Raw genomic sequence first — 12,190 nt, 5'->3', positions numbered from 1 at the left:
GAAAGGAAGAGTGTTCCATATGGATATGGAAGTGAATTCTACAGTCTGTTTACCATAGTTAGTGCGGATTCTTGGTAGAAGAAAATTGTTATTCAACGCAAATCTGATGGCACTATGAATCATCAGGTTAGATGGTGAAAAAGCGATCAATGGTAGCTCATTATTTACAAATCTGTAGAAAAATATACCTAGGTTGTATTTAGTGAGTCCTGAAATGGTGAGGATGTTATTCTCGTGTAGTAGGGAAATGGCATTAGAAAAGCGTGGACTGTAAGTAATTATTCTTATGGCTCGGTTCTGAACTGTCTGGAGAGACGCAATATGAGTATTAAATATGTTATATGTTATTATATGTGTTATATATGTTGTCTGTGTTCATATCTAACCATTTCCCACCTACCTGGGTCACTGGGTACTTCGTGGTCCGATGGTTAGCGCATCGAGTTGCTGTGCTGAGGTAACAGGGTTCAAAGCCAACCATCAGACCAACTTGGGTCACTGAGTATGTGGCAATGTGTATATACGCACCACTCTTCACCGAAGCTCTTTCAAGCCAACATGGGTCACTGTAGATGGGGGACTGGGTAGACACTGCTGTTTGGAGAAACTCTCCGACTTGGAGCACTGGGTATGTGCCACTCAGTCTGTCTTCAGTGGACCTTGTTGATGCCAGCTTGGGTCACTGGCTATGTGTGCTGCTCTACAATGACGAAAAAGATGCCTTAAATTTCTTCAATGCTGAGCAGAATCAAACCCACGTCACAAAGGTTCCCCAAGGCTCACAACCCTATGCATTAGCAGGCTGTACCAAAAATGCACTGTGTATGTGCTGCTTTCAATGAATGCCTTTCACGCCAACACTTCAGTGAGCTGGGCCATGAATGCAGTATGTGCCACTCTTCAATGAACCTCTCACCACCATGGGGCACTTAGTATGTGCCACTGAGCATGCAGTCAGCGAGGGAACAATTCTCAGCATTTGCAGGCACCCGCAGGCTTCGTTTCTCGTCTCAGAAGCCACGCACGGACTTTTTGGCAGTGTCGCTGGATGGCGTAGCGTGTCCAGAAAGAAGGGCAAGAGAGGAGCCTGGTTGCTGCATGATGCATTTTCAGTGTTTGGAAGTGCCAGCGCGCCATGCATTTCGGAGGCTACGCCCAGGATTTGCGGCGGCAGGGCTAAGGTAAATTCACATGGTTGCAAAGGCGAGGCTGAAATGTGGTTCCAAATCCATGAGCCGCGACATCAATTATGGTCATACGATTGAAGTGCGACTATATCTCGAGGGCAAAACACCAGCTAATGAAAATTATGCATGTATTACATCACTAATGGAAACATTTGAAAAAGTACAAACAATGCCATTAAAATAGGAAAATGTAAAGTCACAGGATGTTTGTTTCCATTCATGAATAATTATGAGTACAAAATTGTGCAGGCTTTCTGCAGTTTGCTCCTTGCAATGCTTCCTGAGAAATGCCACGAGAGTATTCTTCTGTTGAACACTGTAATGTCGTCAAAAATCTCTTATGTGCAGCCATACAAAGTGATGGCAATATATATATGACACAATGATGTGGGGCTCCCGCACCGCAGGACAGCACGCACAAAGGTCGGCGCCATGAAAGATGATGAAGCACGTAAGCTGCATGCTCTTCTTCTGGTCCGCCATTAAAGAGAAGCGTCTATTTTACAAGACTCCGTCTTCAGTCCACGTTACGTTTTTCTAGTGAAGGTGCTGGGTACATGCTACCACTCCCAGACTGAACACAGTCTACAAGCCCAGTACGAAGTTCGGTCGAGCTGACTCCTGTTCACGTACGGACAAGCCGCTGACTTCAAGGACTGCCACCTGAGCACGAGCCTCTACCCAATCAAGCCAGAAGGATGATTACATCGGTTCTGTCTTCTTCCTCAACTGCGCCAACCCAGGTCGTCCTCAACCAGTCGTGAATCCCCACGTCCTTCCATGGGGACACTTTCGAGGATGTAGAGGACTGACTCGATCACTTTGAGCATGTTGCAGAATTCAACGGCTGGACTCCAGAGCACAAGCTAGTCAACGCCTACTTTGCCCTTGAGGACTATGCGCGGACATGGTTGGAGAACCGTGAGGCGACCCTATCGACATAGGACGAATTCCGACAGCAGCTAATCAGCACATACGCCAGCCTTGATTGCAAGGAGCGAGCTGAATCTGCAATTCAGGCGAGAGTACAGAGGCCGAACGAAAGCATCACAATGTTTGTCGAAGATATGTGCCGACTTTTCCGATGCGCGGATCCGTCCATGCCGGAAGAAAAGAAGCTCAGGACTTGATGCATGGTGTCAAGCAAGAGTTATTCAGTGCCCTAATATGCAACCTACCAAAGACAACGCGACATCCATTACAATACCGGCACCTGCGTGTATGTCTGGACACCCATCTGTTGCCGTGGACTCTCGGAAAAGTTGATCCACCGTTATTTTGGTCCCTACAAGGTTACACGGCACCTCAGTGACGTGACCTACGAAGTCGTCCCCTGCAGTTCTGACCCTGGTTCGCTCCATCGTCGTCCTTGTGCTGAAGTTGTTCATGTAGTGTGCATGAAACCATACTATGCGCGTACGTGAATGCCGAGATGCACCTGAAGAGCTCCATTTCTTGTCGTCCTTGAAAGAACTTTTTGACGCGACCGAGACGGTCGCTTTTCACATGGGGGTTTTGACCGCGCGCAAAGGTCAGCGCCATGAAAGACGATGAAGCACGTAAGATGCACGCTCTTCTTCTGCCCTGCCATTAAAGAGTAGCGTCTATTTTACAAGACTCAGTCTTCAGTCTACGTTACAATATAAATTAACCTTATAAAATTTGATAAGTAAATGTATTTTTTAACTGCCTTCTGACTAAATATGTTTTGGCAATGTATTCAGTACAGGAGAAAGACTATAGATGGCAGACGTGCTGTGTAAGTGAAGACGATTAGAACGACAGAAAGCTGAGTTAGTTGGTAAGGATTCACAATGCAAAAAAGAGGTAAGGCGTGCACGGCGCCTTGCCTCTTTTTAACACGGCGTTCGTGTCGTCCACTCCTCTTCTCTTGTGTCCGTGTCTGCACACCTTACCCCTTCTTTGCATTAGTGAAGAAGAAAGTGCATGTTTTTGTGAATTATTCAATTTAGCATTGATTTTACCTTGACATTGAAATAAAAGATGTGTGTTGGTACCAAGGGCACATTTATGTGGTAATTAGTTCAAAATCTGGACGAACCTACTGCTTTGAATTCTTGCAGAAGTCTTAAGGCTCCCCGGTGAAATTGCTGCCGTTACAGAATGAGGGCTATAAATACAGATGGGTCAGTTAACAATTCAGGTTGGATTGTGAGACAATGTTGTGGAGAATATTGCTACGGAGTAGCCGCCACAGTGTGGCTGCACTGAGGAGAAAGAAGACGACGTGGCCCCGCTTGATATAGCGTCGCCATCTTTGCCACCGTTGGTCTATGTGCAAATATAGTGTAAAGAGACTTGTACATCAGCTACACGTAACAATATTCTTACTTGTTGTGTGCAATGTTGCGTGCTCTTGTGTATGCAGTAGAATGCAATATGGTGCGAGCACAACAGGCCTTGAACCACAAAGATTATTTTCTTCCCACTAAAAAGTTGGCATCGCAAAATATAAATGGTGCTCTTATACCTCCACAAGCCGCCATTGCAAGATGTATGGGCTTCTATGGGAGTTTCGCTACCATATGTACCTTTGTGGCGCTAGATGGCACAGAGTGTTCTTAGGGAAGTGCCAAATAGGATGCAGGACGTGTCTCATACATAACTCATTCTGACGCTATTTTGTAATATGGTAGTGATGGTCAAAGACACAGCAACAAAATGGTGGATGGCGAAACTACTTTTATTGGGCAAACCTGTACCCACAAAAATAGGCTACACTCAAAGCTCAACGAAAGCGACGAACACAGTCGGCGATCGGCGAAAATCTTATCAGCGGGTCAAGCGCATCGGCTTTTATACCTCAGTCGTCGAATGTTCCAGAGTAATCGCTGCGACCTGCATGTCTTCCACAATGTTCTACACTATTCGCATCGTGCATATATGCAACCAGCTTGCAATTAGGTTCACTGACCGACAGCGGATCTACACTATTCGCATCGTGCATATATGCAATCAGTTTGCAATTAGGTTCACTGACCGACAGCGGATGGAACCATCGATAACATTCCAGAAACTTCCGATACATGCAGGCGCGTCCCGCGCTGTGCGATAACATTTGTTAGGTGGTGAAACATGGTCACCCGATAAAGATAAACAAGTATGCGTGCCAATACTGATGCAATGCTAACGCATTACTGTCGACAGTCATCGTGAGATAGGTTTTGCCGCCTTTTCAATAAGAGGGCTAGTCGGAACTAGGAATCAGCTTGACAGGGTTCCAACCCCTTACTATGTGACAATAGCAGTGCAGGCATGATATTAGGCAAAAATTTTTGTCTCTGCTTAAAGTTTTATGCAGATAGAACACCAAATACAAATGAAAATGCTGACCAATTATAACCACAGCAATAATAAAACTATCAACCTCATTCAACTATAGAATGTCTTGGTATACGAACCTCTACCGCCAAATCCAGCTGTCATCTGCCCACTTACGATACTAAATTGAAGCAACACTAAAGGCGAATACTAAGGCGACGTGGACTGTTTCAATACCATTCCAGAAACCTCGCAATGCTTGTTTCGTACCAAGAAAAGACTTACTTTACGAGAAAATTGCACCTGAAGGGTCCGAATACTTTGAAATTCGAATCTCCTGCCACCCAACCTCGGCTTAATATTTGCCTTCATTGTCCCTTTAAAAATAACATAAGAAACACTGAAACCAAGGACAACATAGGGGAAATTACTTGTGCCTAATAAATGACATAAATAAACGATAAATTAATGGAAATGAAAGTGGATGAAAAAACAACTTGCCGCAGGTGGGGAACGATCCTACCTGTTGTGGGATCGTTCGTAGGATCGTTCCCCTTCTGCGGCAAGTTGTTTTTTCATCCACTTTCATTTCCATTAATTTATCGTTTCCTTATGTCATTTATTAGGCACAAGTAATTGCCCCTATGTTGTCCTTGGTGTCCGAGTTTGTTGGCTTCTTATGATATGACTAATAAAAATCAGGCCCCTAGGTTAACTCCCTTTCTTCTTGTTTATTACATAACGAGGGTTTCGAATTCGGCAATATTGATGACTTCAGGTAGCATGTGCGGGTTTATTGACCAGTTGCCTTCATCCATAAAGATCACATTCTCATGACGCCTGCGGCAGAAAGGACGTCCCACATCCGCCGCGAAGGTTTGTGAGTGGTGGCGCTGGCTAACACTCCCAGGGTTCTGCTAGGAAACATAAATACCCAAGAAAGTGGATGGGAAACGGCGCCGTGGTAGCGCAATTGGTAGAGCATCGCATGTGAAATGTGAAGCTTGTGGGATCGTTCCCCACCTGTGGCAAGTTGTTTTTTCATCTACTTTCATTTCAATTAATTTATCGTTTCTTTATTTCATTTATTAAGCACAAGTAATTTCCCCTATGTCATCCTTGGTGTCAGTGTTTGCTGGCTTCTTATGATATGACTAATAAAAATTGGGCTCCTCGGTTAACCCCCTTTCTGCTCCATTAAATATAAGTACAATAGCATTCAACTTGAAAAACACGCTCAAACAGAAAGAAAACAATGACATAGCACATGGCAACAAACAACACACAAGTAGTAAATACAACAGCATTCAACACAAAAAGAAATGTGCTCAAAGTAATATCTCTTGACGTGACTACAGATCTTTGGTGCCCAGAATTTGGAGCTCTGACATTTATTAACCATTGCGGGGCACATTGTTACCGTGCTGCTTATAGTGCATGTCTGTGGAGCTGGCAGTAGTGTGATTGCGGTGCAAGAAAAGGTGCAAGAAAAGGCGGCAGCGACTGTTCAAAGACCAGCAGTGGCTCAAAGCCTCTTCTAAGAAACTTCCAAATGAGCTCCCATGTCAACTGTGTGATGCTTTCACTTGATGCTTTCAACAATAAAAGTAGCATTACTCTGCGACCACTGACTCTGCTGGAGCACAATGTTGCCGCAACATTTTCACGGCTGCACAGTGCTACGACTGTCTTTTGGCTGTTGAAACCTTTAGGCATAGATCACAGCCCCTGTCCCATTTTTGTTCATTCAGACTGAGCACAGTCTTTCAGTGGGCCCAAGGCTAGCAATGATGACTAGGCACACTGTGGACATTAATAAATCATCCATATTTTTATTAGACTTCCACAACTGGAAATCTGGCAAAATTTAAATCACAGCTTTGATTTGAGCATCTAACACATTTGTTAAAGATCCTCGTTCAGCACAGGAGCCGAGGGATGAGACGGCCTACCAACAAGGCATAAACCAAAACAATGTTTATTCCCACTCCCTAAAGCCCCTTATATACAAGGTCCTTTCAGATTGTAGCGCCACATCATGGCCACAGGTGGCACCCTCTACATCCCTCCTTTTCACCTTTTACGGGACAGGTCCCTACAAGTCCAACCGTCGCGGTGGTATCACTATACGACTACAGCGAGTCTGTGTCACCGTTTCCTGGGGCGTTACTTCTGGCTGCATAGAATTTTCTTGAGGTGCTGCAGGCTGCATGATCTCGAGAGGGACAGGTGGAGAAGCTGCCAGTTGAGCTGGGGTCACTTCCGATGAATTATGTATCAGGTGTCGACCATTACGCTGAAGGATGCCTTTGGGGGTCTGAACAAGGTAGGACCGTGGACGCTGAGCCTGTGAGAGTACTTCACCGATGCAGCATGTCTGTGACCCATACATAGTCTTTAGGACTCGGAGGGGCCAAATGGATCGAAGCATGACGGCGATTGCAGTTCATCGCTTGCCGTGCCTTGTTCCATACGTCCTTTTCCTTGAAACTCGTGTGGCATGGTAACGACGGCACCAGCTGTTGCGGTAGTTTTGAGAGACAGGTTTGTCATTTCCTTCCCATCAGGGCTTGAGCCAAGGAAATGCCGTTGGGACCGAGCATGTCACAGTACGACAGTAGGGCAAGGTAAGGATCAGGACTTTTGAAGAGCAAGTCCTTCACTGTGCGCACCATGCGCTGTGCCTCTCCATTGCTCTGAGGGTACCTCAGGCTGCTGGTCTTGTGATGGAACCCGTATGACCTTGCAAACTCGGCGAACTTGTTGGACACAAACTGTGGTCTGTTGTCGGTCCGGACTATGTGCAGTATGCAAAAACGGGCCATACAGCTCTTGATTGCCGAGATGACTGCTTGTGCCGTGGTGGACCCCACGGAGACTACTTAGGGAAACCTGGAATAATAATCAACAATCAGGACATAATTGTGCCTTCTAAGTTGAAACAGATCAATTCCAAGGTGCTGCCATGGTCTGTCGCATGTCACCATGGACAACACAGGCTCGGAATGCTGCACTCGAGTCTCAGCGCATATGGAACATTGGGTCACCATATGCTCAAGACGCATGTTATAGTTAGGCCACCAAACAGACTTCCTGGCCTGTTCTTGGCAGCAGTGCACTCCCTGATGCCCTTCGTGTAAGAGGGCGAGGATGTCCTGGGACAAGGCTGACAGAATGACAAGTCGCCGGTCCAGCAGAAGGATGCCGTCGTATATGCTCAATCTGTCCCCCTCCTTCCAAAATGGAATAATCTGCAGAGCCACGTTATTTTTTTCTAGCCATCCTTTCATGCAATATGTCATGACTACAGAGCAGACTATATCTTGGGCTTGGTGTATGCGGACATTTTCTAGCCGTCTTGCTACAAGAGGCGGTAATTCCTTGAACACTTCACTGACAAACAACTCAAGGGTATCTACCATGCGAGTAACTGGCAAATCAGAGGCAGCTTGTGACAGTGTCCACCATAGCTAAGTGCTTTCCAGGCATATATTTCACCACGTACTGATATCGCATCAGTTTCATCCACATTCGTTGTATGCGAGGTGGCACGAGTTCTAGGTCCTTGTTAACCAAAAGGGTGACTAAAGGAAGGTGATCTGTCTCTACCTCGAAGCTTAGGCGAAAAAGGAACTCGTTGTACCGTGAAATGGCCCAAGTCACCGCGAGACCTTTCTTTTCTGTTTGACTATAACGTGCTTCCGTCGGAGTAAGCACCTTTGAAGCATACACTACAGCCTGTCAAGTACTTTAAGGCTGGTCCTGTAGCAGTACAGCTCCCAGACCGTAGGAACTAGCATCCGCGGATACTACAGTGTGGTAGCAAGAATCATATTTTGCCATGCACATGTCGGAGCTCAACAGAAACTTGAGGCGTGAGAAGGCCTTTTGTTGACTGGGACCTCAAGTCCACGTGCTGTTCTGGTTTAGAGGGCACGAATGGGCTCTGTAATGTCGAATAAGTGAAGTATAAACCATGCAATGTGATTGATAATTCCCAGCAATCGTCGTACTCCGGTGACGTCGGTCGGTGGCGGCACACCTTTGACAGCCTTCACCTTGTCTGGGTCTGGCAAGAACCCGTCCACCCCAATCACTACTCCAAGGAACTTGACAGAGCTGATCCAAAACGCCCACTTCTTTTGGTTAAGGGTGACACCCTCCTCCTCAAAGCGAGCTAGGACTGCAGTGCTCTTGACGACCTTTGCTGAAGATTAGAATGTCGTCAATCAGGTTCACGGCCCCAGGCAAGCGCTCAAGAACCCTCAAAATTAACTGCTGGAAATACTCTGGTGCTGTGGCTATATCCAAAAGGGAGCTTCTTGTAACAGTACCGGCCAAACGGCCTTATAAATGTCGTGAATTCTTGGCTGTCGGCTCTCAGTTTCACCTGACGAAAACTAGACCACGCATCCAACTTGGAGAATACTCGCACTCCACCCAACTGGCCAAGGATCTGTTCCACTGTCGGCAAGATGAAGCGCTCCCTTTCGATGACTTTGTTCAGCTTCGTCAGATCGACACAGATTCTGTAGCTGCCCAAGGATTTGGGCATGACTACAAGCCCGCAGCACCATTCAGTTGGTGTCTCTACCTTCCTTATGACGTCCTGCAACTCCAGGTCGTCTAGCTCTTTCTTGACAATATCATTTAAAGGAATTGGAATCCACCTTGGGGAGCTCAAGGGAAATGGGCGAGCGCTGGGTTTAACGCGAATGCGATATTCGGCTTGCCGAAATTTTCCCCACCGTTGGAAAATCCTGGCTGTGGGGGAATGAGCGCACTCGGCAGAATCCAGGAAGTAAACACCACCAAGGGCTTTAATTTCAGGGAGCCCAAGCAGGTGAGTACGCTGACGTTCAACCATGTACAAGGTCTGCACTGCGGACCTATCACCCCACTGTAAGGTTGCTTTAAAGGTACCAAGAACGTGCAGGCTCTGTTCACCAGGGCCCAAAACTTCCCCTTCAACATCATCCAGCAACCGCAGTTGACCTGGGAAAGATGGTGAGCCAATAGAGACCTCAGCACCAGAGTCTATCTTAAACTTGGCTGGGTGCCCATTCACTAGTATGTCTATGTACCTTGCTCCTCGTGAATGCACATTGTGAAGTTCGATGGAACCCAGTAGCTCATTCCTGTTCTTCCCGCACACTTCGGCAAAATGTCCTTGCTTTCTACAGTAGTGGCAAACTGATTTTCTGGCTGGGCAGTCTTTTCGAGAGTGACGCTGTCGTCCACAAAAGCCACATAACCTAGCCGGGTGCTCGAACTGGTCACGGAAATGTGGTGAAGGGGTGGGCGTATCATTTCGTCGAGCCGAGTAAATATTTAGCGTTTCAGCAAGAGCATTATCGATAGTCAATCTAGCGCGTGATAACCGCTCTTTTTCTGCATCCTCGTGTATGCGGGCTTGGCACAGTGCTTCCTCAGTGGTAAATTTTGTGCACCGGCACAATTGATCAGACAGTTTCTCATCACGTATGCCTACGACGAATCTGTTGCAAACAAGGCGGTCCTCGACGAGTGGGCTGTTATAGCTACAGCGCTTTACCAGGTTGCATAATGCCGAAAAAAAGTCATCCACAGATTCACTTGGCTGCTGAGTGTGGCGGTGGAAATGATGCCTTTTGTATATTTCATTTACTGAATGCACAAAGTGCGAATCTAACTTTTCTTTGACGGCAGTGAAAGAAAGTGCCTCTGGTGTTGACATCCTCAAGGACGAAAGAATGGTCCTGGCTTGCGGTGCCATACAGTAAAGAAGTCTCCGTACCTGGACCTCGTCGCTGGCACTGTGGAGGCGGGCCACGAAAGCGTAATCCTTGAACGTCGAAATCCAGGTTGGCTATTCTCCTGGGTTCGAAAATGTGAAGTTCTCCGGTGGGTGCAGACCAGATGCGCCAGTGTAAATGATGTGCACTTGTGGTTCGGTGGTCTCGGCGTGGGAGGGTTCCGTGTCAGGCATGTCAGCATTAACAGCTGGATCCCACTTCTGACACTATGTTCAACTCAGGAGCCGAGGGATGAGGCAGACCCCCGGCAAGGCAGAAACTGAAACAATGTTTATTCACACTCCCCGAAGCCCCTTATTACAAGGTTCTTTCAGATTGTATCGCTACCTTATGGCCACAGGTGGCGACCTCTACAATCACATTATGCCATGCTTTTTTTTTCCAGTGAATATATAGCTCTGATATAGTTACAGGAGTCATCCAAAATTACCCTAGTGGGGGTCCCATGATTGTCCCATGCGTGCTAAGCAGGTTGGGTAGAGGGGAAACCTTCCTTTTGCGGGTGGCATACGGGAATCGCAAGCACTATCAGTGCCACCTGGTACGTCACGTGAGATCCACCTGACTGCGCCCGAGTCTCTTTGGTCACCAGCAAGCGGCGAATATGGAAGTCTCCGCCGTCGTTCCCATTTTCCCGCATGTGGTTAGTCAACTGCGTTTTTGCCTTGGTAATCGCAGCGGCGGCCTGTATCACCAGCTGGTAAGTCCGGAAGCCCTTCTTTACCTAGCATATTATTCTCTTCGAGGGAACCTTCAGTGATGTCAATTATAGCTAGCTGGCCTGGTCGAATTATTAGTTGCAATCATAATAAATGCTTTCCTAGTGTACACGTGGATGTCATGTATTGTTTCCTCGAGCTTGTACCGGATCACGGTTGTTAGGCAGAAATGCGATGACCATGGGACTCGGTGTGTCAATGCAAAGCGCTGTTGGCATCTCCCTCCCCCTTATCCCGACACATTTCATATTGTTATTTCATAAATAAATTGTTTGCAAAATAGCATACAATTGAGAAGCAGCAGCCCCCTCTAATCTTGATGACACGTGTCAATGATTTATTGATTTTTGATTAGCCCTTGCTTTGAATATGTTGCCTTGTTCGTAGACAAGGGAACAACATTTTTAAATACGAATTGAATACGAATGGTAAGCATCTATATTGAATCGAATATTGTATAGTCAAGTGCAGATGCATATATTTACAGCTGGAATATTTATTTTGATAAAATTTGGTCCCACGCCTGTATTGACTGTCCAAAAATGGCAGCTATCAGAGACAAAGGATAAGTTCCAGGGAACAAAGGCTAAGTTCCAAATACAAGATTTCTAATTGCCATTCAAAAACTGCATGAATAGCTTCTGAACATAAGAGCCTGGTTGCAAACAAGCTCTAAAATGAAAAATGGCTGCTGTATGACTAGTTTTCCAAATATGCAAAATAAAGGGCTGCCAAGAAAAAGATCGGAGAGGTTGTGGAGAAAGAAAAGAAGAAAAAAAGCTGCTGAAGGATTTATGTGCCGTAGGTACATGTAAAAAACGGTCCATTGCAAGAGAAACATCACTGGTTGTAGGATAACCTGTTACATCGCTAGACTGCTAAGAAAACTAAATGAGAGACCACAGATTGCCATTTAGGCTTCCAGCATGATACCAAAACGAAAACTTATGTTACCCATTTTGTTTCTGCATTGCTTCGAAAACATTTGTCGTTGACACACTTCTGATTAATTTGCGATACTTTGTTTAACAGACGAAGACCTCAACTGTAACCAGACTTCAACAGTTGGTTGTTACGAAATATTTGGATAGTCTCGAATATTTCAAAATACCGAATAGTCCCTTTTCGTGTACGAATAGTGAGTGAGTAGTATGCAATTTGTATTCAAAAATTTGAATATTTCCCGATAGCTGCTTTTTCGTTTGCT

The 12,190-nt window shown here is 46.0% G+C and overlaps 1 protein-coding gene across 4 annotated transcripts in view; it reads right to left on the bottom strand.

Moving 5' to 3' along the window:
• Window positions 1-12,190, bottom strand: part of Vps8 (vacuolar protein sorting 8) — a 962,017-nt gene that overhangs the window by 269,689 nt on the left and 680,138 nt on the right. The gene's annotated exons all lie outside the window — the stretch shown is intronic.

Source organism: Dermacentor albipictus, chromosome 1, assembly GCF_038994185.2.
Source record: "Dermacentor albipictus isolate Rhodes 1998 colony chromosome 1, USDA_Dalb.pri_finalv2, whole genome shotgun sequence".
Lineage (NCBI taxonomy): Eukaryota > Metazoa > Arthropoda > Arachnida > Ixodida > Ixodidae > Dermacentor > Dermacentor albipictus.
This window is presented reverse-complemented; position numbering and strand designations above follow the sequence as displayed.